This window comes from Lolium perenne, chromosome 4 (assembly GCF_019359855.2).
Source record: "Lolium perenne isolate Kyuss_39 chromosome 4, Kyuss_2.0, whole genome shotgun sequence".
NCBI lineage: Eukaryota > Viridiplantae > Streptophyta > Magnoliopsida > Poales > Poaceae > Lolium > Lolium perenne.
In genome coordinates, this window is record NC_067247.2 from 95,303,989 (window position 1) to 95,320,653 (window position 16,665).

Sequence of the window (16,665 nt, forward strand, 5' to 3'; positions counted from 1 at the left end):
GGGCGTTTTTCACCACCAGCCACACCTGACCGTCGGGGACTAGATGTCGAATTGTGAGACCCACCAAACTAGCCACAAAACTAACCGATCTCCTCCGACAAAAGAGGAGACCACCAACGAAATGGCTTCCTCATGTTGCAGACCTACCCCAGAACCCGTCAGATGCTAATGTTGAGGTTGTTGAGATGGAGTTCATGGCCCGACCAAGCCCATTTGGCTCAGATCAAGCCCGCATGATCCACACCGCCACCCGCCGCTAGGAGGCCAGGTAGGCCGCTAGACCGCCTCCACCGCCTGGATTGGCGGGAGCAGGCGCCTCCTCCATGGTGGATGAGGAGCTCTGGCACCACAATGCCACACGGGGTTTCCCCGGTGACGCCTCCGACAATGGCGGCCGGAGGGGATGCGCTCAGGGGAGGGGCGTCGCCTCACGGGGGTCGGGGGTGGGGGGTGTTAGAGGAATATGCGTGTTGTATTACCGGGGGGCCAAAGGCTACAATATATAGTACATGTACAGGTGCAGATATGCAGAAAGCCCCCTAACATATGTACATGTACATGTGCTCTGATACCATGTTAAGCTTCATGCACTAGCCAATTGAATCAAAAGTCTGAACTGATGGAAAGGGCTACGCAATCTACTTGTACACTTCACAACACCCCCACTCGCGTGTGACAGGAGAAGAGAAAGTCAACACGTGAAAGAAGAAAAAGAGCACACCGAAACAGCGGTGGCTAAAGAGGGGGGCAACAACAATTTTTAGGCTTAATTGCGAAAACCATGTGAAAGCCAGGATTCGAACTCAAGACCTGGGGCTTTGATACCATGTTAGAGGAATATGCGTGTTGTATTACCAGGGAGCCAAAGGCCACAATATATAGTACATGTACAGGTGCACATATGCAGAAAATCCCCTAACATATGGAAAAACTATAATAGACAGATATATACATCTAACAGGAGAGGATGTGCTCAGGAGGGACGTCACAGAACCATGCATGCAAGAAAAAAACCCAACACCAATTGCCTACTACACGTAGTTAAAAAAAAATTCGTAGAAACACATACTTTTCTAGATTGGCTCCTACGTCATTCGGTGATCGGTGGCAATGGTAACAAGGACTGTGATCTTGTGGTAATGCTGGATTTATGTACTGGTTCTCTTACGGATGACTTACAAGCTGACGTGTATTCATTGGGCACGCTCCCTGAAAAACCGGGCAGATTTCTTCTGCTACCTCCTGTGTAAAATCTAAGTCCGTAGGAATTTTTTGTATAATCTTTCCGTATGTGTAGCATTACTCGTGATCTTGATATAACGAGTAAATATTTTTCCAATGGCATACCACCAAGCAAGTCCCGCAGTTCGGCCCTTTCCACATAATAACGTTTTTCTTGCGATTGTGATTTTCTTTTTCATTGTTTTGCTTATTGCTTGCAATTGTACCAAATAGAAAATTTGGATCCATGCCAATTGGAAAAGCTTAGAAATACATATCATTTACAAATCAGCCTACGTTGAGTCCCTTGTGAAACATACTGGCATGCATGCAAATGCGAGCACCAGATCTAACCCGTGTACCATGGGCGGGCCCAGGATTTATTTAATGGGTATTCAGAATAAAAGAAATTACCAAGAAAAATAGCAAAAAAGGTGAACGTATGGGAGATTGAACCCAAGACTTGCAACTGTTGGTAATCATCTGTAGCCAGCTGCGCTACAGTATACTTCCTGTCAACTATACGGTTTCTATACATGGTATACCTTAGTTTATGGCTGTATCATATAATATGAAAATTTTGCCAAATTTTTTGGGTATTCACCTGAATACCCATGAATACACATAGGCCCGCCCATGCCGTGTACGCGGCATTGTGTACGTAATGAAGGTCCTACGGCGAGGGAGAAAAGATCACTGTTTACAAAGGTCACTAAACATTTATTTGTGCACCAGCCGCATTAACTGGGATTTTCGTTCCAGCTTGCTCATGCTTTCCTGATGCCGCTCGTTCCGGAGGCAGTTTGGTGCAAACCTTGCTGACATTCTTGTTGAATTTTCCTGATTGTTTAGATTAAGACCTAGCTCACTGAAAAAAGTTCGACCATACGAAGGAATGAAACAAGAGAGGTCGTGATGTGAGCAGCTTATAATTATACTGTTGGCGACACGTTTGCTTGATTCGTAGCAGTTCATGTTAGTAATTCAAACTTTGCGTTAGTCTAAGCGGCTAGCACCAAGAAAAGAGGATGATAGTATAAGAATCACTACAGGAATGGACGCATACGCCGACGGTCAGCTGCCCTCGGCGTAGCCACGCCTGGCTCTCGGCGTAGGCTACGCCGACTGCAGCGCTCGGCGTATGGCGTCGGCGTTTAGGTTCCTCGGTATAGACAATATTGCTGTTGGTGTAGCCCGGCCCTCGGCGTAGCACGCTACGCCGACGGTAAAATCGTTGGCATACAAATTTTACAAATTCGGATTTTTTTTCCAAAAAAGATAAAAAAAATTCGAAAAAAAATTCGAAAAAAAAAGTTTTTTTATATGCCTTGGAGAGTTTTAAAATTTTCAAATTTTAATTTTTTTACACCATTTTTTTCTTTTTTTACTTGTTTATCTTTCACCCATACACTTTTAACTCTAAGTACACTTAATCTTAGGTCAAATTACAATCATGGTTAAACTTTGCAGTCGGTCACCCATTCTTATACTACTCAAACTTTAGCACGCTTAACTTCTTGGTTCCATTCAGATGAGGTTCCCTTAAAGAATTGACACATTGCTAATAATAATAACCTATTAACCTTATTAACCCTTGGACCGTGATGTCAAAACTTATTATTTTTGAATTCCAAAAAAATTACTTAAGTAAATAATAATGAATATATAAGTAACAATGATTAATAATATTGAATTCAAATAACAATAAAATGATTTTATTTTTGGTTTTTTTCTATTTAATATGGAATAATTAATATCTTTAAATCGAAAAATCGAAATTCCACAAATAATATGTCTAAATCGATCAGAAAAATGAGAGGAATCTAAATATAACATCCATATCATCATTTGAACCTAAAAATTAGAGAAATCCAAATATGACGTCCAGTTTGCCATCTGGCTAAAACGGCCCCCTCGGGAGATGCGAAATGGCCGTACCGAGCGCGCTGGTGCACTATTCGCCAACACGCTAAACGGAAAAAAATTAGCACATAAAGTGATGTTCTATAGACCTAAAAACATTTTTCGCGGAATTTATTGAGCGATGGAAAGTGTACCCCTATTTCAAATCCGGTTAGTTTCCAGCGGATTCGGCGGGACACCGCGGGAAGCCGTAGGGATTCCCAGATAGTTAGCGCGCACATGTGTTATGTGATATGTGGTGCGGAGGCGGTGTCCTACCACTACGCGGAGGTCTCGCACAATACTAAAATACGCCCCATGTAGCTGCTTCACAAAAAAAACTCGTTTTGGACCCCAAAAATGACAAAAACCATCGCCCATGGGTCGGATTGGAAATCTGCTCCCAGAGCCATGCCTTCCTTCCCAGGGACCACGCATGTGCCAAATATGGTCTCGTTCCGACAAACTATGCGGTGTCACATGCCGTTTCCTACTCATTTGCCCTAAAATCCATAGAACTCCGGACGTGATAGCCCTGTTTGTAAAGGGTTTTCCAAAATAATTGTCGTATTCTAATTATGACTTTTGGAGTGGTTACCAGGACACATAAAATGATGCCATGCGGCTCCAACGGATTTTCTGACTTCGTTTAAATTTGTCATTTGGCCAAAACGGGCCCCCACGAAGATCCGGTATGGCCGTACCGGGCGCGCTGCTGCACCTATTCACCAGCACGCTAAACAAAAACATTTAGCACATAAAATAATGTATTATAGACATAAAAATATTTTTACCGGAATTTATTGAGCGATGAAAAGTGTACTGATGGCGTGTAACTCACACGTTCGTTGGGAACCCCAAGAGGAAGGTATGATGCGCACAGCAGCAAGTTTTCCCTCAGAAAGAAACCAAGGTTTATCGAACCAGGAGGAGCCAAGAAGCACGTTGAAGGTTGATGGCGGCGGGATGTAGTGCGGCGCAACACCAGGGATTCCGGCGCCAACGTGGAACCTGCACAACACAACCAAAGTACTTTGCCCCAACGAAACAGTGAGGTTGTCAATCTCACCGGCTTGCTGTAACAAAGGATTAACCGTATTGTGTGGAAGATGATTGTTTGCAGAAAACAGTAGAACAAGTATTGCAGTAGATTGTATTTCAGTAAAGAGAATTGGACCGGGGTCCACAGTTCACTAGAGGTGTCTCTCCCATAAGACAAACAGCATGTTGGGTGAACAAATTACAGTTGGGCAATTGACAAATAAAGAGAGCATGACCATGCACATACATATCATGATGAGTATAGTGAGATTTAATTGGGCATTACGACAAAGTACATAGACCGCCATCCAACTGCATCTATGCCTAAAAAGTCCACCTTCAGGTTATCATCCGAACCCTCCAAAGATTAAGTTGCTAACAACAGAGACAATTGCATTAAGTATTGCGCGTAATGTAACTAGGGACTACATCCTTGAACCTACCACTAATGTTTAATCCCTAGTGGCAACAAAGACATCCATAACCTTAGAGGTTCTTGTCACCCCTCCGCATTCACGGAGACATGAACCCACTATCGAGCATAAATACTCCCTCTTGGAGTTACTAGCATCAACTTGGCCAGAGCATCTACTAATAACGGAGAGCATGCAAGATCATAAACAACACATAGATATAACTTTGATAATCAACATAACAAGTATTCTCTATTCATCGGATCCCAACAAACGCAACATATAGAATTACAGATAGATGATCTTGATCATGTTAGGCAGCTCACAAGATCCGACAATGATAGCACAATGGGGAGAAGACAACCATCTAGCTACTGCTATGGACCCATAGTCCAGGGGGTAGACTACTCACACATCACACCGGAGGCGACCATGGCGGCGTAGAGTCCTCCGGAGATGATTCCCCTCTCCGGCAGGGTGCCGGAGGCGATCTCCTGGATCCCCCGAGATGGGATCGGCGTTGGCGGCGTCTCGGAAGGTTTTCCGTATCGTGGCTCCTTGCACCGGGGGTTTCGTCACGGAGGCTATTTGTAGGCGGAAGGGCAGGTCAAGAGGCGGCACGGGGGCCCCACACCACAGGGCCGCGCGGCCAAGGGGGCCGCGCCGCCCTAGGGTGTGGCCCCTCGTGGCCCCTCTTCGTCTCTCCTTCGGACTTCCGGAAGCTTCGTGGAAAAATAGGCCCCCGGGCTTTGATTTCGTCCAATTCCGAGAATATTTCCTTACTAGGATTTCTGAAACCAAAAACAGCAAGAAAAACAAAGAATCGGCACTTCGGCATCTTGTTAATAGGTTAGTTCCGTAAAATGCACGAATATGACATAAAGTGTGCATAAAACATGTAGATAACATCAATAATGTGGCATGGAACATAAGAAATTATCGATACGTCTGAGACGTATCAGCATCGCTAAGCTTAGTTCTCGCTCGTCCCGAGCAGGTAAAACGATAACACGTATAATTTCTGGAGTGACATGCCATCATAATCTTGATCATACTATTTGTAAAGCATATGTAGTGAATGCAGCGATCAAAACAATGTATATGACATGAGTAAACAAGTGAATCATAAAGCAAAGACTTTTCATGAATAGCACTTCAAGACAAGCATCAATAAGTCTTGCATAAGAGTTAACTCATAAAGCAATAATTCAAAGTAAAGGTATTGAAGCAACACAAAAGAAGATTAAGTTTCAGCGGTTGCTTTCAACTTGTAACATGTATATCTCATGGATATTGTCAACATAGAGTAATATAATAAGTGCAATAAGCAAGTATGTAGGAATCAATGCACAGTTCACACAAGTGTTTGCTTCTTGAGGTGGAGAGAAATAGGTGAACTGACTCAACATTAAAAGTAAAAGAATGGTCCTCCATAGAGGAAAAGCATCGATTGCTATATTTGTGCTAGAGCTTTGATTTTGAAAACATGAAACAATTTTGTCAACGGTAGTAATAAAGCATATGCATCATGTAAATTATATCTTATAAGTTGCAAGCCTCATGCATAGTGTACCAATAGTGCCCGCACCTTGTCCTAATTAGCTTGGACTACCTGGATTATCACCGCAATACATATGCTTTAACCAAGTATCACAAAGGGGTACCTCTATGCCGCCTGTACAAAGGTCTAAGGAGAAAGCTCGCATTTGGATTTCTCGCTTTTGATTATTCTCAACTTAGACATCCATACCGGGACAACATAGACAACAGATAATGGACTCCTCTTTTAATGCTTTAAGCATTCAACAACAATTAATTCTTTTCTCATTAGAGATTTGAGGATGTTTGTCCAAAACTGAAACTTCCACCATGGATCATGGCTTTAGTTAGCGGCCCAATGTTCTTCTCTAACAATATGCATGCTCAAACCATTCAACTCAGTGTAGATCGCCCTTACTTCAGACAAGACGAACATGCATAGCAACTCACATGAAATTCAACAATGAAAGGTTGATGGCGTCCCCAGTAAACATGGTTATCGCACAACAAGCAACTTAATAAGATATAAAGTGCATAATTACATATTCAATACAACAATAGTTTTTAAGCTATTTGTCTCATGAGCTATATATTGCAAAGGTGAATGATGGAATTTTAAAGGTAGCACTCAAGCAATTTACTTTGGAATGGCGGAAAATACCATGTAGTAGGTAGGTATAGTGGACACAAATGGCATAGTGGTTGGCTCAAGTATTTTGGATGCATGAGAAGTATTCCCTCTCGATACAAGGTTTAGGCTAGCAAGGCTTATTTGAAACAAACACAAGGATGAACCGGTGCAGCAAAACTCACATAAAAGACATATTGAAAACATTATAAGACTCTACACCGTCTTCCTTGTTGTTCAAACTCAATACTAGAAATTATCTAGACCTTAGAGAAACCAAATATGCAAACCAAATTTTAGCATGCTCTATGTATTTCTTCATTAATGGGTGCAAAGCATATGATGCAAGAGCTTAAACATGAGCACAACAATTGCCAAGTATCACATTACCCAAGACATTTATAGCAATTACTACATGTATCATTTTCCAATTCCAACCATATAACAATTTAACGAAGAAGAAACTTCGCCATGAATACTATGAGTAGAAACCAAGGACATACTTGTCCATATGCTACAGCGGAGCGTGTCTCTCTCCCATAAAGTGAATGCTAGGATCCATTTTATTCAAACAAAACAAAAAAACAAAAACAAACCGACGCTCCAAGAAAAAGCACATAAGATGTGATGGAATAAAAATATAGTTTCAGGGGAGGAACTCCGATAATGTTGTCGATGAAGAAGGGGATGCCTTGGGCATCCCCAAGCTTAGACGCTTGAGTCTTCTTGATATATGCAGGGGTGAACCACCGGGGCATCCCCAAGCTTAGAGCTTTCACTCTCCTTGATCATGTTGCATCATACTCCTCTCTTGATCCTTGAAAACTTCCTCCACACCAAACTCGAAACAACTCATTAGAGGGTTAGTGCACAATATAAATTGACATATTCAGAGGTGACACAATCATTCTTAACACTTCTGGACATTGCATAATGCTACTGGACATTAGTGGATCAAAGAAATTCATCCAACATAGCAAAAGAGGCAATGCGAAATAAAAGGCAGAATCTGTCAAAACAGAACAGTTCGTATTGACGAATTTTAAAATGGCACCAGACTTGCTCAAATGAAAATACTCAAATTGAATGAAAGTTGCGTACATATCTGAGGATCATGCACGTAAATTGTCTTAATTTTCTGAGCTACCTACAGGGAGGTGGACCCAGATTCGTGACAGCAAAGAAATCTGGAACTGTGCAGTAATCCAAATCTAGTACTTACTTTTCTATCACGGCTTAACTTGGCACAACAAAACACAAAACTAAGATAAGGAGAGGTTGCTACAGTAGTAAACAACTTCCAAGACACAAAATAAAAACAAAGTACTGTAGGTAAAAACATGGGTTGTCTCCCATAAGCGCTTTTCTTTAACGCCTTTCAGCTAGGCGCAGAAAGTGTGTATCAAGTATTATCGAGAGACGAAGTGTCAACATCATAATTTATTCTCATAATAGAATCAAAAGGGTACTTCATTCTCTTTCTAGGGAAGTGTTCCATACCTTTCTTGAGAGGAAATTGATATTTTATATTACCTTCCTTCATATCAATGATAGCACCAACAGTTCGAAGAAAAGGTCTTCCCAATATAATGGGGCAAGATGCATTGCATTCAATATCCAAGACAACAAAATCAACGGGAACAAGGTTATTGTTAACGCTAATGCGAACATTATCAACTTTACCCAAAGGTTTCTTTGTAGAATGATCAGCAAGATTAACATCCAAATAACAATTTTTCAGCGGTGGCAAGTCAAGCATATTATAAATTTTCTTAGGCATAACAGAAATACTTGCACCAAGATCACATAAAGCATTACAATCAAAATCTTTAACCTTCATCTTAATGATGGGCTCCCAACCATCCTCTAACTTTTTAGGAATAGAGGTTTCACGCTCTAGTTTCTCTTCTCTAGCTTTTATGAGAGCATTTGTAATATGATGTGTAAAAGCCAAATTTATAGCACTAGCATTAGGACTTTTAGCAAGTTTTTGCAAGAACTTTATAACTTCAGAGATGTGGCAATCATCAAAATTCCAACCATTATAATCTAAAGCAATGGGATCATCATCCCCAATGTTGGAAAAAATTTCAGCAGCTTTATCACAAGCAGTTTCAGCAGTTTTAGCAGTTTGTGCAGTTTTTCGCGCTTTGCATTAGAAGTGGAAACATTGCTAACACCAATTCTTTTATTATTAATGGTAGGAGGTGCAGCAACATGTGTAGCATTAGCATTACTAGTGGTGGTAATAGTCCAAACTTTAGCTACATTCTTCTCTTTAGCTAGTTTTTCATTTTCTTCTCTATCCCACCTAGCACGCAGTTCAGCCATTAATCTTATATTCTCATTAATTCTAACTTGAATGGCATTTGCTGTAGTAACAATCTAATTATGATGATTTTTATTAGGCAAAACTTTTGATTTCAAAAGATCAACATCAGCAGCAAGACTATCGACTTTAGAAGCAAGTATATCAATTTTCCCAAGCTTTTCTTCAACAGATTTGTTAAAAGCAGTTTGTGTACTAATAAATTCTTTAAGCATGGCTTCAAGTCCAGGGGGTGAACTCCTATTATTGTTGTAAGAATTCCCATAAGAATTACCATAGCCGTTGCCATTATTATAAGGATATGGCCTATAGTTGTTACTAGAATTGTTCCGGTAAGCATTGTTGTTAAAATTATTATTTTTAATGAAGTTTACATCAACATGTTCTTCTTGTGCAACCAATGAAGCTAACGGAACATTATTAGGATCAATATTAGTCCTATCATTCACAAGCATAGACATAATAGCATCAATCTTATCACTCAAGGAAGAGGTTTCTTCGACAGAATTTACCTTCTTACCTTGTGGAGCTCTTTCCGTGTGCCATTCAGAGTAGTTGATCATCATATTATCAAGAAGCTTTGTTGCTTCACCAAGAGTGATGGACATAAAGGTACCTCCAGCAGCTGAATCCAATAAATTCCGTGAAGAAAAATTTAGTCCTGCATAGAAGGTTTGGATGATCATCCAAGTAGTCAGTCCATGGGTTGGGCAATTTTTAACCAAAGATTTCATTCTTTCCCAAGCTTGAGCAACATGTTCAGTATCTAATTGTTTAAAATTCATTATGCTACTCCTCAAAGATATAATTTTAGCAGGGGGATAATATCTACCAATAAAAGCATCCTTGCATTTAGTCCATGAATCAATACTATTCTTAGGCAGAGATAGCAACCAATCTTTAGCTCTTCCTCTTAATGAGAAAGGGAACAATTTTAGTTTTATAATGTCACCATCTACATCTTTATATTTTTGCATTTCACATAGTTCAACAAAATTATTAAGATGGGCAGCAGCATCATCGAACTAACACTGCAAAATTGCTCTCGCATAACAAGATTCAAGAAAGGTTTAATTTCAAAGAATTCTGCTGTAGTAGCAGGTGGAGCAATAGGTGTGCATAAGAAATCATTATTATTTGTGGTTGTGAAGTCACACAACTTAGTATTTTCAGCGTTGGCCATTTTAGCAATAGTAAATAAAGCAAACTAGATAAAGTAAATGCAAGTAAACTAATTTTTTTGTGTTTTTGATATAGCAAACAAGATAACAAATAAAGTAAAACTAGCAACTAATTTTTTTGTATTTTGATTTAGTGCAGCAAACAAAGTAGTAAATAAAACTAAGCAAGACAAAAACAAAGTAAAGAGATTGAGAAGTGGAGACTCCCTGCAGCGTGTCTTGATCTCCACGCAACGGCGCCAGAAAAAGATCTTGATGGCGTGTAACTCACACGTTCGTTGGGAACCCCAAGAGGAAGGTATGATGCGCACAGCAGCAAGTTTTCCCTCAGAAAGAAACCAAGGTTTATCGCACCAGGAGGAGCCAAGAAGCACGTTGAAGGTTGATGGCGGCGGGATGTAGTGCGGCGCAACACCAGGGATTCCGGCGCCAACGTGGAACCTGCACAACACAACCAAAGTACTTTGCCCCAACGAAACAGTGAGGTTGTCAATCTCACCGGCTTGCTGTAACAAAGGATTAACCGTATTGTGTGGAAGATGATTGTTTGCAGAAAATAGTAGAACAAGTATTGCAGTAGATTGTATTTCAGTAAAGAGAATTGGACCGGGGTCCACAGTTCACTAGAGGTGTCTCTCCCATAAGACAAACAGCATGTTGGGTGAACAAATTACAGTTGGGCAATTGACAAATAAAGAGAGCATGACCATGCACATACATATCATGATGAGTATAGTGAGATTTAATTGGGCATTACGACAAAGTACATAGACCGCCATCCAACTGCATCTATGCCTAAAAAGTCCACCTTCAGGTTATGATCCGAACCCCCTCCAGTATTAAGTTGCTAACAACAGACAATTGCATTAAGTATTGCGCGTAATGTAACTAGTGACTACATCCTTGAACATAGCACTAATGTTTTATCCCTAGTGGCAACAGCACATCCATAACCTTAGAGGTTCTTGTCACCCCTCCGCATTCACTGAGACATGAACCCACTATCGAGCATAAATACTCCCTCTTGGAGTTACTAGCATCAACTTGGCCAGAGCATCTACTAATAACGGAGAGCATGCAAGATCATAAACAACACATAGATATAACTTTGATAATCAACATAACAAGTATTCTCTATTCATCGGATCCCAACAAACGCAACATATAGAATTACAGATAGATGATCTTGATCATGTTAGGCAGCTCACAAGATCCGACAATGATAGCACAATGGGGAGAAGACAACCATCTAGCTACTGCTATGGACCCATAGTCCAGGGGTAGACTACTCACACATCACACCGGAGGCGACCATGGCGGCGTAGAGTCCTCCGGGAGATGATTCCCCTCTCCGGCAGGGTGCCGGAGGCGATCTCCTGGATCCCCCGAGATGGGATCGGCTTTGGCGGCGTCTCTCGGAAGGTTTTCCGTATCGTGGCTCTGTGCACGGGGGTTTCGTCACGGAGGCTATTTGTAGGCGGAAGGGCAGGTCAAGAGGTGGCACGGGGCCCCGCACCACAGGGCCGCGCGGCCCCGGGGGGGGCCGCGCGGCCCTAGGGTGTGGCCCCTCGTGGCCCCTCTTCGTCTCTCCTTCGGACTTCCGGGAAGCTTCGTGGAAAAATAGGCCCCCGGGCTTTGATTTCGTCCAATTCCGAGAATATTTCCTTACTAGGATTTCTGAAACCAAAAACAGCTAGAAACAAGAATCGGCACTTCGGCATCTTGTTAATAGGTTAGTTCCAGAAAATGCACGAATATGACATAAAGTGTGCATAAAACATGTAGATAACATCAATAATGTGGCATGGAACATAAGAAATTATCGATACGTCGGAGACGTATCATGTACCCCTAGTTCAAATCCGGTCAGTTTCCAGCGGATTCGGCGAGACACCGTAGGAAGCCGCATGGATTCCCAGATAGCTAGCGCGCACATATGGCATGTGATATGTGGTGCGAAGGCGGTATCCTACCACTACGCGGAGGTCTCGCGCAATACTAAAATGCGCCCCATGTAGCTGCTTCACAAAAAAACCGTTTTGGCACCCCGAAAATGAAAAACCCATCTCACATGGGTCGGATTGGAAATCCGCTCTAGGGGCCTTGCTTCCCATCCTAGGTAACACACACGTGCCAAATATGGCCTAGATCCGACAAACTATACGGTGTCACAAGCCGTTTCCTACTTATTTGCCCTAAAAGTCATAGAACTTCGGACATGATAGCTCTGTTTGTGAAGGTTTTCTAAAATAATTGCGGTATCCTAATTCTATTTTTTGAGTGGTTACTAGGACACATGAAATGACGCCATGTGGCTCCAAGGGATTTTCTAACTTAGTTGAAATTGCCATCCGGCCAAAACGGTTTGATACGTCCCCGACGTATCCATAATTTCTGATGTTCCATGCTTATTTTATGACAATACTTACATGTTTTGCTTGCACTTTATGATGATTTCATGCATTTTCCGGAACTAACCTATTAACAAGATGCCACAGTGCCAGTTCCTGTTTTCTGCTGTTTTTGGTTCCAGAAAGGCTGTTCGGGCAATATTCTCGGAATTGGACGAAATCAACGCCAAACCTCCTATTTTTCCCGGAAGGCTCCAGAACACCGAAGAAGAGTCGGAGAGGGGCCAGGGGGCCACCACACCACATGGCGGCGCGGGCCAGGCCTAGGCCGCGCCGGCCTAGGGTGTGACGCCCCCAGGTGCCCCCCTGCGCCGCCTCTTCGCCTATAAAAGCCCTTTCGACCTAAAAACACCGTACCAATTGACGAAACTCCAGAAAGACTCCAGGGGCGCCGCCGCCATCGCGAAACTCCAATTCGGGGGACAGAAGTCTCTGTTCCGGCACCCTGCCGGGACGGGGAAGTGCCCCCGGAAGCCATCTCCATCGACGCCACCGCCTCCATCATGCTCCGTGAGTAGTTCCCCCATGGACTACGGGTTCTAGCTGTAGCTAGTTGGTATTCTCTCCCCCATGTACTTCAATACAATGATCTCATGAGCTGCCTTACATGATTGAGATTCATCTGATGTAATCGGTGTTGTGTTTGTTGGGATCCGATGGATGATACATTATGATTAGTCTATCTATAAAGTTTGTGAAGTTATTGTTGCCGCAATCTTGTTATTCTTAATGCTTGTCACTAGGGCCCGAGTGGCATGATCTTAGATTTGAGCTCTATATTGTTGCTTAGATTGTATCTACAAGTTGTATGCACATGTCACTGTCCGGAACCAATGGCCCCAAAGTGACAGAAATCGGGACAACCGGAGGGGATGGTAGTGATGTGAGGATCACATGTTTTCACGGTGTGTTAATGCTTTGCTCCGGTACTCTATTAAAAGGAGTACCTTAATATCCAGTAGTTTCCCTTGAGGCCCGGCTGCCACCGGCTGGTAGGACAAAAGATGTTGTGCAAGTTTCTCATTGCGAGCACGTACGACTATATACGGAAAACATGCCTACATAATTAATAAGCCTGATGTTCTTTCTTAATGCCTTTGATTCCTATCAATTGCCCAACTGTAATTTGTTCACCCAACACTTGTCACTTATTGGAGAGTTACCACTAGTGTAGATCGCTGGGAACCCCGGTCCATCTCTCATCATAATATACTTGTTCTACATGTCATTGGAAGTAGTATCAACTATCTTCTCGTGCCATTGCTCTCATATTACTATTACTGCTGCTGTGTTACTGTCACTATTGCTCTCATATTACTGCTACTTTCACATCACCCCTGTTACTAGTGCTTTTCCAGGTGCAGCTGAATTGACAACTCAGTTGTTAAGGCTTATAAGTATTCTTTACCTCCCCTTGTGTCGAATCAATAAATTTGGGTTATACTACCCTCGAAGACTATCGCGATCCCCTATACTTGTGGGTTATCAAGACTGTTTTCAAGGCGCCGTTGTCGGGAGGCATAGCTCTACTCATAAGTTCACCTGGGGAGTACACTCTACCTCTCTCTCTGTTTTATTTTATTTTGTTTTGCTTAGTTTACTTTTGTCTAGTTTATTTGTGCTTAGTTTATTTCTGTCTAGTATTAGTTTGCGTAGTTTACTTTTGCTTAGTTTATTTTTGTCTTGTTTTATTTGTCTCATATACCCAAAAATCCATAAAAATTTGAAAAAACCAAAAAATTAAAAACTACTGTTATGGGAGAACCAACAACCTACTTGGAGCTCATAGAATGTTATAATAATTATAGAAAATCAAGAGCTGGTGAAGTAATGAGTGCTATGATAGAAAAAGTGAATACAATTGCAAATCTTGCTTAAACGCCATGATATAAACTGTTGCTCTCAACAGGATACTAAACATCTTAAATTTCAATGTGGCTTTAGTGAGGAATTTTTAATTAAGAACTATAATCGGAATTGCTATATTCATTATGGGTTCGAAGAGGTAGAACAATTTGTCGTGTTTATGGGAGCCTCTGAGATCGAATCCTTCATGGTTGAGAATTATGAAACTTGTGTTGTTTGTAAGGACCTTAAAGATTATGTCTCTTCTATCCTTAATTGTTGCATGGAATGCTTCGGTAATAATCCTTATATCATTGATTATAAAGAGAGACACATTAATGCACAAGAATGCACTCACAATTTGCAGGAACCGGCGGAAGAAGAAATTGATGAACCTGAAAGCTCATTGGATGAAAAAGAGGAGGAAATTGATGAACCTGAAAGCTCATTGGATGAAAAAGAAGAGGAGAGCGACGAACAAAAGGAGGAAGAATGGATTAGCTACCCATGCCAACCTTCTAATGAGAGTAACTCTTCATCTCTTACACTATTTGATTGTCCTCCATGCTTACCGAAAGAGGTTGAATGTTATGTTCCTGTGGATTCTCTTGAAATATTCCCTATGAGTAATACTTGTGAGAATAATTATGCTACTGTTATATATGATAATCCATGCTACTTTGATAAATCTTATGATAATGCTTTGTTTGTGCCTGATGTCGAAATGCATGGTACTAAAGAATTTTGCTTGGCAAATGTTTATGACAAATCTTTAGATGATGGTCCTATGTTACTTGATACTATTAATTGTACTACTAATGAAAATGGGATTGGAGAGTTCTTGACTTATTCTATGAGTCCCATATCTCTTGAGATTGATCAACTACCTTGTTATATTATTAATAAAAGTAAGTTTGAAAGTTTTAATTCCACTATTCTTGAACTTGATAGAAATTATGTGTTTGTGGATCATGAAAAGTATGCTGCATGTGATAGCTATATTGTTGAGTTTGTTCATGAAGCTACTGAAAATTATTATGAGAGAGGAAAACATGGTTGTAGAAATTTGCATAGTACTAATACGCCTCTCTATATGCTTAAAATTTTGAAGTTATACTTATTCTATCTTCCTATGCTTGTTACTTTGCTTTTCATGAACTTGTTTATTTACAAGATTCCTTTGCATAGGAAGCATGTTAGGCTTAAATGTGTTTTGGATTTGCCTCTTGATGCTCTCTTTTGCTTCAAATACTATTTCTTGCGAGTGCATCATTAAAACTGCTGAGCCCATCTTAATGGCTATAAAGAAAGCAACTTCTTGGGAGATAACCCATGTGTTATTTTGCTACAGTACTTGGTTTTATATTTGTGTCTTGGAAGTTGTTTACTACTGTAGCAACCTCTCCTTATCTTAGTTTTGTGTTTTGATGTGCCAAGTGAAGCCTCTAATCGAAGGTTGATACTATATTTGGATTTCTGCGCACAAACAGATTTCTATCTGTCACGAATCTTGGTCCAATTCTCTGTAGGAAACTCAGAAAATTATGCCAATTTACGTGCGTGTTCCTCAGATATGTACGCAACTTTCATTAGTTTTGAGTTTTCTGATTTGAGCAACAGAATTATTTTATTAAAATTCGTCTTTACTGGCTGTTCTGTTTTGGCAGATTCTGTCTCTGTTTTTTGCATTGTCTCTTGTGGACTTTAAGCGAGGTTTTCTAGACGTAGAGGGCTGTAGCTAATGTTTTATTGAGTTCTTGCAATGTGCCACTACAGGACCAAGGTGGATTCAAATTTTTTGAGTACTAACCCCTCTAATGAAGTTTATGAGAAGTTTGGTGTGAAGGAAGTTTTCAAGGGTCAAGAGAGGAGGATGATATATGATCAAGAAGAGTGAAAAGTCTAAGCTTGGGGATGCCCCCGTGGTTCATCCCTGCATATTTCAAGAAGACTCAAGCGTCTAAGCTTGGGGATGCCCAAGGCATCCCCTTCTTCATCAACTTATCAGGTTCCTCCCCTGAAACTATATTTTTATTCGGTCACATCATATGTGCTTTACTTGGAGCGTCTGTGTGTTTACTTTTTCGTTTGTTTTGTTTGAATAAATTCGGATCCTAGCAATCCTTGTTTGGGAGAGATACACGCTCCGCTTTTT